Source organism: Antedon mediterranea, chromosome 5 (genome assembly GCF_964355755.1).
Source record: "Antedon mediterranea chromosome 5, ecAntMedi1.1, whole genome shotgun sequence".
NCBI classification, from domain to species: Eukaryota; Metazoa; Echinodermata; class Crinoidea; order Comatulida; family Antedonidae; genus Antedon; species Antedon mediterranea.
Genome location: NC_092674.1, coordinates 24443821 through 24460530, shown reverse-complemented (window position 1 = coordinate 24460530; position 16710 = coordinate 24443821). Strand labels below are relative to the sequence as shown.

At 32.6% G+C, this 16710-nt stretch overlaps 1 long non-coding RNA gene across 1 annotated transcript; it reads left to right on the top strand.

Annotated features, from left to right (window-relative positions):
- The first annotated feature begins 11556 nt into the window (after positions 1-11556).
- Positions 11557-14088, top strand: LOC140049617 (uncharacterized). Its single transcript, XR_011845321.1, has 4 exons — positions 11557-11660; positions 12014-12151; positions 12527-12852; positions 13747-14088. It is a non-coding gene; the product is annotated as an uncharacterized lncRNA (long non-coding RNA).
- The last annotated feature ends 2622 nt before the right edge of the window (positions 14089-16710 follow it).

The following is a 16710-nucleotide window of genomic DNA, read 5'->3' as shown; positions in this document are numbered from 1 at the left end:
GGAAAATAAACTGAAACTGAAGAAACTGAAACTGAAGATGACTGTGTTATGTATAAACAATATATTTATCTGCATTTTAAATTATAGCTATTATTAGAGATACAGGATTTATCAAAGGATTGCTATCACTTGAAACCTTCATTGTGCAAATTGCTGAATAAATAGCAACTAGCAATAATACTGGGGTTTTTTCTTTGAGATTCATTCACTTTTCAGAGTTTAATTTTTAGTTTCAGTTTCGAAATATTGTTTTTTATTTCATATTAATACGTTATTAAGCTTTTTATTTTGTTAAAACAAACTTTTGATTGAATCCATCATTTTTTTAATAAACACAACAGATTACAAACAAATTATCAAAGTTTGAACATTTTTGCTTTCAATTTTGTAATATATTGTGTTTCCAGAAAATAAACTAACATGGCGAATAGGACAATTGGAAGTAGAGATGTCCATAGGTTGAAGAAGATGGCTGGATTACCTATCATAAACGATGTTTTGTTTTACCAAAACACACTTATGGATTCCATAGGACAACTAATAACCAATATCAAAAATTGTAAGAATTAAAAATGTTTGCTTAAAGTTTCTTTCTAAATGTCCTGTACGTATTTTGCAGTTTCGTAAGATTTATGTCATCGGTCAGCGACCCTTATTTAAACTTGTGAAAACCATGCAACCGAGTTAACACAAAAATGGTAACTTAAAAATCATAAAATCATAGAAAAGTTTGTTTTAAAATAATAAATAAACAATCTTATATTATTTATTTAGTATCAAGAGCACTGTTGGAATGGTCACAAGGAGAGAGTAACCAAACATTTCATGGCGTTTTCACCAACTGGTTTAACTTAGACGAAGCAGGCTGCTTCCTACTACAGGATGTACTAAAACAGGTAATGTCAATCGTCTACTCCATAAAAAATACACAGTGAACAATTTTATACTAGAACAATAACGATCGACGATAACTAGTATATATGATATTGATTACATAATACAAATTTGAAAAGTGTTCATACTAATATAGGATAATTATTTATGCTGCCTTTGAAAAAAATAATTATTTTAACACGTTCAATCACATTACGTCATGATGATAGTAATAGCAATAATATCGTGATTATACAATGATTATAATGTTCTTATTGCTTATGACGTCATTTGGATTGTTTTGTTTTATTATCAAAGAGAGCATGGTTATCTTAGTTTTAGGGTGAAAACGTTTAAGAGAAATTATGCTTATTTATCGTCGATCATTATCGTTATCCTATTCCTAGACCTATAATTTCCTTTTGTTTTTTGTAAGAAAAACGTATATTTATCTATCGTCAATCATCGTCCTTTGAGTATGTTTTAGAAGACATGTAAGAAGTATTTAATGTAGTTGATAACTAATAAATTAGTTGTTTTTTTTTCATACGCTAGTGCAACGAATTCAGAAAGACTTTTAAGATCATTAAAATGAAACACGAGTGTATTGATGTGCTGAGAAAGAAAAAGAAAGACAAACAAACGGATATAGCTAGAATTCGAACGAAGGTAAGTATTATAGGCCTACAGCTTCTTCTTCCATAGAAGCGTGGTTCCCACTATAGAGACGCAACGCAACAACGTGACGCAACTCAGGCGAGTTGACCAATCAGAACCGTTATTAGGGCTCTACTGTATCTAAATTGTTTTTTTTTTTTGTAAAAAAAATAAGATTATAATAAACACAGCAGCAAAGTTAACAATAATTTGCTTTCATATAAAGAAGTTTCAAGCCATAACCAAACTATTTACGAATTAATAATTAAAAGACGCAATTTATCTTTTCTAGATTAGCACAATGAAACGAGTCGGTGTCAAATGGTCTGAATTCAATGACAAATTTAAATTTGAGCTACACAAGGTATTATTAAACCATGCTGGTGGAGAACAATAACATTATATTTCATTTCATGGATTATACGGTATACTTTAGCTTTTAGGCCTTAATGTATAATTACTCCGGTCATTGATACTATTTTAATACTTTTACAGGGACTTGAGGAACTGTATGAAATTAACGATCTACTGGAAACAGAAATAGTTCGTTTCGAAAAGGAAAAAGTAAGTATTAAAATATATCAAACTTCCATTCACAAATACCGAAACCAAAACGTATGCAGAGAAAGTGAATGTCTATTGCGGGCGCGGAGACAGAACAAACATGCATGGTCACGCCCTCTATAGTTTCTTCCTTAACCTAATATGAAAAAAATAATGCGTACCGCTACGTTAGCAGTCAGACAGCAAATGGTCTGACAGTGTTCTGAAAATGAAAAAAATAATATTCTTACAATTATTTACTTAGGCTAAAATGGTAAAAGAGGCATTGGTGGCAAACAGCGATTGTTGGTTAAAATGCTCAACTGACAGTCAACTGATATTTAAGGCCCAATCACAAATTGCATTGAATATGAATGACAACCCAGACACATTGACTTTTACAGACGGTAATTTTGTTGTTGTATTCAATTACATTTTATAATTGTTATTGAACTAATGGAAATTAATTTCCGTTTAGCCTAATAAAATGATGATAATAATAATAATAATAATAATAATAATAATAGAATTGGAATAAACATTCAAAACACAATCACTTTTAATTGCAGAAAAATTGAAGAAATCTGATTCTTTCCGGAGTTTACCATCTCTTCCACCAACGATCAGACGTTCGAATTCAATGCAGATAAATACTTCAACATCAGAAACGTCATTGTACAATGTCACTGAATCTAATATCTGCCAAACTACAGGTAGACATAAATATTATTGATCAGTTAGATCAAGGCAATCTAACAATAGAACACTGTTATCGCCTTGCCAAGATATGAAAATTTAACAGTACTTTGATCTTATTATCTTGCTGCGACAAATACCAACAGTACTGTACTATATGTAAATTTCTTTTTCTAAACCTATCGTGTAACAGATAAACCCTTTGATCAGTACGTTCAGTGAATTGAGGATTTGGTATTGTTTTGGGTTTTCATAAAAAAACAAACACAATAAACCCTGCTAAACAATTTTTAAAAGGTAACCTTTTTTAATTTTTTAGATAATTATAATGATGATGAAATCTTTTTTTTTTAGAGGATAACGAACCGACTAATCCCATTTACAAAGATCAGGCGAGTGATCTTGAAAGTAATAGTAATGACGATATTGCAGATGCTGATACCTCAATATATCAATCGATAACTTTGTCTGGCGACAAGTTGGAGAGTGTTAGTGACTATGGAGATGTTGGCCAAAGTAGCTGCAAATATAACGGTGAGTGGCTTCTGGGAAATGTCTTAATCTTCCCGCCTGCGCATAATGATTTAACATCACGTATTTTGGATCTAACCAATCGAAAGCTCCCTATTATTAATCAACGATATTTCGCTAACTTGATGTTTTACACATTTTTCTGTTAACCACTCAATTACACTTGTCATCCAAATCACTTCTACCCCTGCTCCTCTTTCCTTCTATCTTTTCAGTCAATGATAGGTTATCCAAGCCATCTGTCCTGACTATATGACCGATATAATTTACTAAATTTGTATTTACTAATGTTTTCATTCGATGTAAATTGTTTACAGAAAGTCAAGCTGTTGTTAGAAATGTTTTACAGAAGCTGAAGTTGAGTTTAATTTCTCAAGTACGGTCAGAAAGTCCAACACAAGGTAAATCAGAAATCTGAAACGGAACTTCTAATCACATTTGTATCGATTAAAATGAAAATAATCTCTAAGTATAGTTTATACACCCACAATTTTGTTTACAAATCTGCAGCGTGCTGAAGTTTAAGTAGTGTAGACTTATGACTTATGCAACCTTGTTTTCTGAAGTTTCCGAAGTTTGTCAACTGTCCTACACTATAATAGCAAACTTTGGAAACTTTTTTTACAAACTCGGAAGTATGCCAGTGGAGACTTAACTTTTCTCATTTTACAGAAAAATCGAAGAAAACGGATTTTTTCCGGAGTTTACCCGCTATTCCTACTAGCAAATGGGGTTCCCGCTTGTCAAAGATTGCAAAATACGGGAAATCAACTTCAGACACAAAACAAGGCAATACCAATGCATCAAGTATCTATGGAACCACAGGTAATACTACGACAAACGGTAAACATCACATCCATATTAGAAAGTACTAATAACACAATAAATAAACAGTCTGTTACTACAAACTCACCATATATATTTCAGTTAAATATAGTTTAAATCCTGGAAGGGTAATGAACTCTATATAGAGAATAAGACCTTTTTTATCAAGTATATTATTGAGGCTGTATATAACGTTTAAGGAGTTGGGTAGTCCAGTGGTTAGGGCATACAGAGAGAGCTGGGTTCAATTTCTCTACTCAGCTAGCTGTAAATGCGTACCTGGTTAAAAACACTCTAGGGAGGATAAGGCGGCGTACGATGGAAAGGAACTGGCCACCCTACCAATGCCGAGGCTTAGTAAAATGAGCTCCTAACAGCTTATTACCCTATGTTCAGATTTGAATACCTTCACCTTCATATGAAGTGTTTGTTGTATATTATTGAAGTTCCTCTTTACTCGAAAGATGATAGATACATACGAATAATAGATGATGATGACATATATCAAGATATAGCAGAAATGAATGTTCAGTTGGACGTCAGTTCACACGATCCAGTCGACAAAGAATTACCAATTACGTCATCACCTTCTATTGACGTAGACCGTGATCGATATCAAACCATGTCACCGATTTCTTCAAAGGTACGCCAACTTCAAAATGTTGTTACTGAAGCAGATGATTCAGATTATCAAGATATGTCAACAAGCTCAAATCAGATCATCGAAGATGAATATGAAGTTCCTGTAATAATTGAACCCATGTCAGGTAAGCATAATACATTTTTTGGCTATTTTGTTGGAGTGATTTGGCGACTAATTGGTGATAAAAACGGTTGTCTCAAGAACAAGAACGGTATACAAGTACAGTCGCTTGTTTGTTGCTGCTATAGTTATTAAACAGGGCATGTTTTATGTTTATAACCATGTTTCTACAAAACGTAATTTTTTGTAGTTTGTTTTAATTTTTGTAGATTGCAGTTCGGTATACGCCCTTTACGAGAAAGCTTGCAATAGCGTGAAATACCATAACGTTCAAAAAGTGTCGCGACATCTTGGAGAGCATTCTGAAAGTGAACCTTCTCCACCAAGCATCTCCACAAACGTTTTGAATCGTTGTATGTCGGTACCTTCAATACATCCAAACGATGACAACAACACCTCAACGGTTTCGAAACTTCTTGAAGCGCCTTCTGACGGTGAACCTACTCTATCAAAAATCTCAACCAAAATTGAATACTTCAGCTCCTTGCAGCGTCCAAATAACGACCAGAACACCCCAAAAGTTCATGGACCGCCTTCTATCATAGAACCTCCTCTTTCGAAAATCTCCGTCGATGTATTGGATCTTTGTACCTCCGTAGCCTTAATAGACCTACATCATCCAAGCGACCACCACAACATGCCAAACGTATCGAAACTTCTTGGGCCGCCTCAGAAGGCTTCTGGTAGTGAACCTACACTATCTATCTCCACCAATATTAAGGGACCGAAGATCCAAAGTCTACAATTTTCAAAGAGCCAAGAGGACTTAAAATACACAACCTATTCGCAAAAAAAGTGAATGAGATTAAAATGACACCTGTTCAAAATTACAAGTTACTGTAAACTAATGTGATTGTAAGTTGTTTAGTCAATACAATATTATGTTTACTGCGAAAATAAAATTAATGCAATTAGTTAAATGTTATGTTTAAACAATCAAATTGTTGAATTATCTTTGTTACTCTAATTTTTCAGAATGATATTATCAAAATGTATTATACCAATACCAGTAAGAGCAACAAGCACTACACAAAGATTTTCTCATATTTGTATAATTTGTAATATATTTATGTGTGCAAACTGCTTTTTCCTACAATCTTTTCACATCGAACAAGAATCACAGGATTGTTATAAATGAATATTATATTAAAATGCAAAATCTGAGTTATTGCTTTTGTATCTGTGTTTGTGATTGAAAATCGATATATTTATGGCGTCAGAAATACCTCGAGTTACCTGTATCTTTGCTATGGGCAAAATATAAATACCACGCCCTCTGTTGTTCTCTGCAATTTTAGAACAAACAATTTATGAAAAGAAATCCACTCCATTACCGGAACAATGTATGTATTATTGCAATATAAAATTTACAGTGCAAGGAAACCAGCTTTTTCAATCATTGTTCCCACATGCAGGAACAATATTTGAGCAACTTCGCAAACTCTTGCTTGAATCTCGAGTTATCGGTTTCTTCAACATGGGACGAAATATAACATAGCGCGCTATCTGTAGTTGCAAAGTTATTTTTAACCAGACCAGACAATGTAAACGATTAATGGAAACTTTAAGATAGAAAGAGATACAGTATCGCAACAGACGACTTAATGTTTTAATAGACCATTTTATGCTAATTATTATTTTCGATAGTCTCATACCATACCTTTAAAACTAAGACATTATTTCCGTGTGTAAATTTATAATTTTTATAGCAACTTGAGAACAACTCCCTACGGCGTACCCGGTCTTCTTAACTTCAGGGTAAGTGGTGTATTCTCTTTTACATGACAAGTTTTTTTTTTTGGAGGATGGAATAGGGGAAGGCAAGTATTTACAGGTGTCATGGTATCATTAATAGTCCAATTCAGGTGAGTCATAACATTTGTAAGCCTAGATCAGTGTTTTCCTAATATAGAAGTCAATCCAGCAAATTTAGCGAAAACGGAATAAATGATATGCTACAAAGATCTGTGTCTACACTATCAAACTTTATGTGACAAAAACAGTGTAATGTGCCCAAATATGGTAGTGATATGACATCATCGGATCCATATATGGGCACGTCACATTGTTTTTGTTAAATTAAGTTTGATAGTGTAGATAGATCTCTAAAGACAAAAAGTCAAATAATAATTACTGTATTGTACTTTGTCTATCAATTGAGAAAATATAGGGCCTAGACTGTGGTTGCTCTTTGTCTATGTTTTATTGGCTAGGCTTAACCTACTGTACCACTACTTTATTTCATGTACACTATTCTTACTACACTTTTTTGGTCGAGTTAATTTTAATTACAAATAATTGTAAATATAATTAGGAATTCAGGCTACGGCCTGCCATGTATTATATTTTTGATTTTTTAAATAAATACAACTATATGAGTGAACGAACACATAAGTTTGAACTTGGAGGAAGTAAATGCTCAAACAATAAGGTAGTATAATGCAATTAACTTAAGATAAATATTTAGATAAGTATTGAAAAACATTTAAAAAAAACAGTTCGGCTTCATTTATGAGATCTTTTTTCTGAAAAACCAAACATTTTCATTGTCATTTAATATTCATCCTCTCCCCACTGGTCATTTCGAAATGAAGCAGATAAAACCTAAAACGGGTCCGATTGTGTGTTTTTTACTATACGTTTTAACCATGTACACATTGAACAAAGTCTGAAATGTTGTTGTCCTAAGCAAACATTGCCGGTTGACGCAAAAATGATATCTGGTAATATTGTAGTGTTATATATACGGTTCGGTTGACGTAAATGTTGACATCGGTTGACGCAAAATACGACATAGTTCATAGTTCATTTTATTTGTCCATACGGAAATTCATGTGATATACAATTGCTCAAAGGAGCTAATCGTGTGTTCTGTTATACGTTTCGGTTGACGCAACACGTCAACATGATATCTGTTAATAGTGTAGTGTTCTGTTATACGTTTCGGTTGACGCACATGTTGACGTCAACATGACATCTGTTAATATTGTAGTGTTCTGTCATACGTTTCGGTTGACGTAAATGTCGACATCGGTTGACGCGAAATACGACATCTGCTAATCTTGTAGTGTTCTGCTATACGTTTCGGTTGACGCAAATGTTGACATTGGTTGACGCAAATACTACACCTTGTTATTATTGTCGGTAGACGAAAATGTTGACATCTGTATTTTTTGTCGTGTGTTTTTTTGTTTATTTTCAGGAACTCCACAATAATGGCAAATATCGGGAAGAATATTCATAGGATGATGAAGACGACTAGTGTACGTAACATATACGATGTTTTGTTTTATCAACACGCAGTTAAGGATTCCGTAACAACACTATCAAGAAATATTAAAAACTGTAAGAATTGTGTTTATCTCTTTCCAAAGCACATATCATCACTTATATGTATTGAAGTTTCAGTCCTTGACTGTCGTTTTGTAATATATTTTTATATACCGAATAAATAAATAAATAAATAAAAAAAGTTTAACTTTTTGAAAGGTAATGTCAAAATAACCCAGTCAATCAATAGAATGTACAATCTAAACATTTCCAATCCTGATTCATTAATATAATGTGCATCGAAATACAAATAAAATTGCATATTATGATTTTTATTTGATTTGAATTTATTAGAAAAATAAAAATAAAAAATACATACAAAGTGATAACATAAATTACTGACATTACAAATAAATCCATTTATAAAAGGTTTTCCATGATAGCCCAAAAAGCTTACCGGTATTGGCTTGTTTCCATTGCTGGGATCCTTTTGCTGAGAGGTTTCCTATTTATATTATTCTATACATTAGTATCAAGTGCACTGTTGGAATGGTCTAAAAATGAGAGTAACCCGGCTTTTTATGAGGTTTTCTCCAACTGGGTTACCTTGGATGATGCAATGTGCTCCATACTACAGGATATACGAAAACAGGTAATATAAATTGTCTACTTCTGACGTAATGGTAATAAATAACATTTAAATTAGCGATAGGATCTTCGGGAAAACAATCTCCACCCAGCTGACCCGACTCTGCCACAGTGACCGTACCCTAGTATCCAAAATTGTTTTTTTTTTTTGGTGAATAAGACCAAATAAATAATGAAATGAAATCAGACAATGGTCGCTACAGAGTGTTAATCTAAATTCAAACGGGGCACACACAGATAAAGCAGTTATTATATATATTATTGCTGAAAGACAGAAAATATGAGAACTAAACAATGAAACCAAAACAATTATTTAATAGGCCGAATATATTGCTATTGTCCGTCTACAATAGTCAAGAAAACATACACAATCTCATATTTCCTATAGTACAACGGCTTCAGAACGACTTTCAAGATCATTGAACAGAAACATGAACGTATTGATTTGTTGAGGAAGAAACGGAATAGTAAAGAGACGGAACTATCTCGAATACGAACTAAGGTAAAGAAGGAAACAATTGTATTATTATTTTCTTTATTACATTATATATAGCTAAAGATTAAAATATTAGCGAATTCATTCACAGTCCTCCCCAAAGGTGTCAATCCGCGAGAAAAATAATACGCATGATGCTTTGACAGTGGAGTTCTAATACTACTTATACACTACAACAAAATAACTGTAGTTTTTTTGTAGTGAAAATCTTGAAGGGATTTGAACCCGGCTCCATGGATTCGGCCGGATACGAAGCCGATAATCTTAACCACCAAGCTGCATCTCTATTCCTCCCAAGTTTTTTTACTATTTTGATACCTTATATTTTTAATTGTTATAATGATTTGTGATTTATAATAATCATCTTAGAAAACCCAAGATTCTATCCAACGTATTTCTAACATTTAATTATGCCATTTTATAATGTTTACAGATTAACACAGTGAAACTAGTTGGCGGAAAACGGTTTGCGGAATTCAATGACAAACTGCAAGTGGAGTTAAATAAGGTATTTCTTATATATAATATTATTAATTAATAATTTGTTTTCAAACTGTAATAATCAATAGTCATTGGCAAAGTTAAAGATGACTTTTGTTTGGGTATTAAGCACGTTGATCAATCTGAACAACATTGATTTAAGCTCTGTCTACACTATCAAACTTGATGTGACAAAAAAACTCTATGCTTATTTCATTATTACATTATTCAGGGCCTTGAAGACCTTTATGAATTGAATGAAAAACTGACACGAAAAACATTCTGTTTTGAAAAGGAACAGGTGAGTTGTTACTATACAAAAAAAAATATTTATTAAAAATTTGTCATTCACTAAAACTTTTATGTAAGAAGCAAGGCAGCACAGGAAATCACATGACATTGCGAGGAAAAATAGAGAAATAAATAAAAATTTAATTGTTAAATGTTACAAAAAAAACAGCATTAATGTTGATACAAGTAAAGACGAGACATGGGCAACACAACAAAGATGAAAACAAAAACTATCCATGAATAACAAACTCATTAATGCACAGAAGTAAAAGCACTCTGAGAGATGTGGAAGGTAGGAAATCATGCGATAGAAGAGTATTTGAGAGCATCGTAAACAAAAAGAAATGGCACTAGGAGATGATGCGTAGAGTCCGGACAATTTACAAGAATTTCTTAATTGTCACAAATATCTCCTTATATATAACCTCCATTGGCTACCTATTGACTCCCTTATAAAACATAAGATCCTTTTACTAACATTAAAATGCGCGACTACTTAAACAACCTACTTATCTACTTGATCTTCTTCCCTCTTAAACCCCTCTTGCTCGTCTTCGTTCGGCTGATCAAAATATACTGGTTGTTCCTAGAATAAACACCAAATCCTATGGACAAAGGTCTTTTTTTGTTCTCTGCTGCAAAAAACCTAACATACTAATAATTTATTGTCAGATGATTAAAAAAATTCAAATTGCTTCCATAGGCTAAAATGGTCAGAGATGTACTAGTGGCCAACAGCGAGTGTTGGTTAAAATGCTCAACAGACATCCGACTGATATTCAAGGCTCAGTCAAAAATCGCTCTAAATATAAAAGACAGCTCAGAGCCATCATCTTCTTCTACAGATGGTGATTATTCAATTTCTATTATTTAATACTATAGTAGTACCTTTCTCGGTTGGTAATTTATGTTATGTTGCGATGATAACATATTATTTAACTTTATCTATTTAATATTTAAAACACCCCATTATTTGGAATAATTACTATCCAAATCTTGTTTGACATTGGCTCAACAACAACCAAAACTCAATATGTATAATTAATCACGATGTGCAATGTAATATACGTAATTAGTAAGCAAGTAAAATTAACATTACTAATAACTATAATATTCAATGGTATTATTTAAACATTATACAGTATTCCTAATATTGAGTGACTATTATGAAGGCATTCCTTCTGTACGAGTAATGAAGAATCTTTTGGACCTATTACCACTGACAAAATTATGTACCTAATTAGGCCTACATAGTGATAAATGTTTTTTTTTTCACAGAAAATCAGACAATTGTTACAAATACCTTACATCAGTTAAAGTTACGTAATCCAGAAGAACATTCATACAAGTTACGTAATCCAGAAGAACGTTTAGACAAGTTACGTAGTCCAGAAGAACGTTTAGACAAGTTACGTAATCCAGAAGAACGTTCAGACAAGTTACGTAATCCACAAGAACGTTCAGACAAGTTACGTAATCCAGAAGAACATTCAGACAAGTTACGTAATCTAGAAGAACATTCAGACAAGTTACGTAATCCAGAAGTAGGCCTACGTTCAGATAATCCACGTAGTGAAACATCACAAGGTAATTAAAATAAGAATACGAAAAAAAAACGATACGAAAATCGGTAAACTAAATCGATTTCTCGACTAATGTTACTTATGGTTTCATTACATAGTAAAATGTCAAAAACTATTGTTGTTTGTGTTATAATTATCATTTAGAAAATTAATATATTTGTGACGTCACAAAATTCAAATATCATCATGGCTGACATAGTGCGCTCTTTATCGTTACTAAACATTTTCCTCAGTTTCTGGGGTTTACTTCAGTATTCATTGAACGTGTCTCCGTTAAACTTAGGATCTTGTGTTAACATATACCAGTTTCAGTCTTGGTTGAATGAAATAATCTTAAACTCTATTTTGGATTTACAGATAAAGCCAAGAAATCTGATTTTAATTGGCGTTTGCCATCTTTTACGAAAAGTAAAAGTTCCCGGCGAACAAAGACAAACATACCGACCAATGACACGGTAAACAGCGATGGTAATTCATCGAATATTGCCAAAACAGGTGAAACTAAAATATAATAATATAATATATTACATTGACTGGTGGTTAGTTATCATTCATTGTCACTGTGTAATTTCGTATTGATTGTTTCTGTAGTACGCAGATATGTAGTTGAAATAAAATTTAAAAGAAAATATACTCTTAGTTCATCAAATCCTACAATCAGATTCCATTAATAATGTTACTGTTGGTTAAGTTTTACTTGATTATCCTTGTAAAGTGTGGCAAGCAAATTGGGGCAGCTCAATAACAATTTTGAAAGTAATAATAATTTAAAAAAACCTTTATTAATATGAATAGGCCTATTTAAGATGTCAAAATTCAGTTAAATTTGTTTCGATATATTGTGATACATTGATGCTGTTTATGTTTTAGATATTGGCGACCACAGCATTCCACAAGTATCAAGGCATCTTGGAGCAACTTCCGGCGGCGGTGAACCTTCATCAAATATCTATACAAGTGTTTTGCATACTTCCGCGTCTTTCAGACATAATCCAAGCGATAATATCTCAGCAGTTTCAAGACTTCTTCGATCGTCTTCTGACAGAAAGCCTGCTCCATCGAGATATCACACAAACGACGACCATAATATTCGAACATTTTCGGAACTTGTTGGAACCCCTTTTAGAAGTAAACCAACTCCATCGAACATCTCCACATCTCTTTGTCCTTCAAATGACCAGTGACCCGAAAACAGGGTTAGATAATACATTGCTTTAGCATACACAATTAATGAATTCTTTTATCTTTTAAAGATGTATTGTCCCCCTGAAAAAAATAATTCTTAAAACAATTTTTTGGGAATATTCCATTTTAATGTAACATAATGTTATCCACTTTGACCAAAAATCGGATCAAAAAAAAATGTATACCTGAAAAAATGTAGTTTAAAGCAAACAATAACATATTCAAAGTCTGATTTAATTAATCTTCATATTTTATGTTTTTGGGGGACAATACATCTTTAATGAGCTAATTTTGTTCCACTTCCAACTTGTTACTGACTTCCACCATTTCTCTACTCCGTCTTGCACAATATGTTCACCAAAAGCGACGTTTCTTCTTCCATTCTTTACCATATCTTTACACGTCACATTTGGCCTCCTCTTCTACAACTTTTGGATGCCAACCTCTCTTTACTAGTTCATATTTATCTTTTCACAAGTTCGATTCTTCTCATAATAACTTTTACGACTTTTTTCCGCTGAACGATGCGTTCCACGAGCTGCTCATACGTGATGTGTTTCTTTTGGTTTAACACCACACACCTTTAAATTTAAACATACTATTGTCCATCTAAAAATTCCTTCTCAGATGTCCCATATTTCGGTGTCATAGCATCGCCAATCTAGCACACGTTTTGTAGATATTTATGTTGATTCACAGTGTGAATTTTCTGCCACAAAGTATGTCTTGCAAAGCTCGTTGAACTTGCAGCCTAACCGGCCAAACCTGGTCCTCCTTTCCGGCCAAAGTTCCACAACCGCATCCGTATGTATCGCAAAGATAGCCAAAATGGTCAACTTTTCCAATCTCTTCAAATTGCTATTTAAACCACATGTTATAATACATGTATGTGTACTTTTTTACAGAACAATAAACTTCAAGTTCCTTCAAGACCTCGACTGAAAAGGTCAACTTTACCACCACCAGGATTTCCGCAATTTTTATAATAAAATGTGAATTAACTTCAGTGCTGTTGGCTATTAAAACAAAACTTTATACATAAATAATTAGGAATACAATCATATATAATATGGAAACTATATTAATATTATAATATGGGAGCTCAATATTATCACTTCTAAAAATGTGGTTTTTATGACATTAACATCAATTGTAAATTTTAAATTTCTTATAGTACTTTTATACATTTTATAAGAGTAAACTTCCCGAAGAATGTATTTTTAGAAGAACAATGCATGTTAAGATTTAGACTTATATAATAATATAATATGCATGTTAAGATTTAGACTTATATAATAATATAATATGAGTGTTCAGTGATTTGCTGTACGTGATGAGAACATCACATTCATTAATAATCCAGCTTTTAGTAACTTTTTTCATTATATTTTTGGGCTAGATTTGGCAGCATAAATAGAAGAGTCAAATCGTGTTAAAAAGGGCTACAAAGTAAAAAGGTCACAGAAAAATAAAGATACCAAAATTTTGACTGCTGCTGCTGACCTTTTTGGACAAAACTGCATGATTTGTGAACTACTGCATTTAGCATTTAATACAGTAGTACATAAATCACGAAGTTTTGTCCAAAGAGGTCAGCAGCGGTCATGTAGCAAAACCAAAGAAACTAGCAAATCAATATTATTAATAAATAAATAAATAAATACCAGGAGGATATGAATTATGACGTATTACCTCTGACTGACCAGTAAAAAGTTTTAAAAAGTAATTTTAAACATAACTGGTTATTACAGTACTTATAATCATGTACCAAATTTGGCGTTGACGTGCGCAATAATACTAATGTATTATGCTTCCGCCGGTATCAGTTTCCGAGGTCTGTGAAGTTAGTTTCTATACTCCTTTCGACACGTTAATCTATTAGAAACCAAATGAACGATTTCCGTATATCAGTACTATTGTTTTTACAGCAAATTGGAAATAACACGTAACGTATCGTCTGTTTGGGTAAGTAGAATAGCCTTGTTTTGGGCAAATCACTTTTTTTGCTACATTTTTTGGTTACATTAAACGTAGTAAGCCGCAACCCATTTTAACTGCATGTATAAAATAATAGGCTTACAATGTTTAACAATGAAGGAAGTGATGTTTGACTTAGGCTTCCATTATTATGGGAATGTATTTTGTTTATACCGGATAAATACAAAAAAAATACGTGTAAGGTGGAGGAACTCTATAATCTACTTATTAGGTTTAATTTATTATTATTATGCATGAACAATAATTATGCATATTTAATTTAAATCATTACAGTTACAACAGTAACAATAAATAACTTTAGGTTTAGCATATTATGTCATATAGACAAAATACAATAAATGGAAATAATACTGTATAGGCCTAAACGTGGGGATTCTTTATGGGATAATATATGAATCCGGCTGTATTACCTTGAGTTGACAGTCAACAGCGTTTATATCAATGCAAATGCACATGATGTACCAGTGTCGCAAAAAAAAAAAGAAAAAAAAGGGCCCACCCGGGTCGTCGACGAAAACACTATGATTTGCAATACACTCGTTTCTACTCATGTTCATAAACCTATATTATTGTTTAGGATCCCCTCTCCCCGCATTGTCATAAAACACTAGGCCTATTGTAAAGTTAAGAAAATAACTTATGTTCATGACACCTACATTACTGTTTAGGATCCCCTCTCCCCGCATTGTCATAAAACACTATTGTATAGTTAGGAAAATAACTCATGCGCATGACACCTACAGTACTGTTTAGGATCCCTTCACCGCATTGCCATAATGCACTATTGTAAAGTTCGGAAAATTACATATTATTAGATTTGATTATTATGATTTACGAACATCAGTCATTCCAAGAAATTAATGGTTGTTTCAGTTCGAACCGGAAGAAGAAATCACAAACTGTTCCGGTTGTTGTTAGATAAAACGATTCTTATTTGACAGAGAAGTTGATCACGGGATCATTAGCAATATCGCATCGCCAGTGGTGTCGTTTGACAAAAAAAGTGTGATATGCCCAAATATGGTAGAAATGTGCCTATGACATCATCATGTCCATAATAGGCACATCACATTTTTTTCACATAAAGTTTGATAGTGTAGACAAGGCCTTACTGTATCATGTCTACCAACCACGCATACGATAATTCTTACTTTTCTACTATCAGCCAAGCAAAAAAACACCCCCCAAATATTTTTCTTTCACAACCTCTAACACATACCATACTATGCACATTGATTGAATAAATCCAGTATGCATTGCATTGATTTTATTTCTAGTGCTTAAAATTTATAGTAAATTATACGTGGTTGACTTTTGACCCCAATACATTTCTTTTGTTTTTATAGAATAACTAATATATTTACAACATAGTAACAATCTACCGTGGGAGAATTAGTTTACAGTTGCGGTTAAAGCATGAAGAATTCTTTAACTGAAACTATTAAAGTTATACAGTGGAAAAAAGTGGTTGAAAATGCCATTCTAATGCCACATATGTATTATCTTTGAGCAAAAATTGGATGGGAAAACAATTATTTACCTAAAAACTGCAATTTAAAGCAAATAATAATAAAATAGTCTCTCAACACAAGACAACTTTGGTTACCGTTTTGCGTCTTTTATAAGTAAAATCAAGTTTTCCCTTTTTTCTACGGAAATAAATAATTTTATTAAACTGTAATGATTGTATTCAATTCAATTTTCCTGTTTTTACTACTACTACGCCAATTAAATTTGCTGCGTAGGTAGACTTGTATAAATAAATACGGCGTCGAGCAAAAATCTGTCTGGAATTAAATATTTATTGCATTACTTGCGATCATAGTGTAAGGTACGGTCATAGAACTCCAACTTGATGGTTATTTTACTGA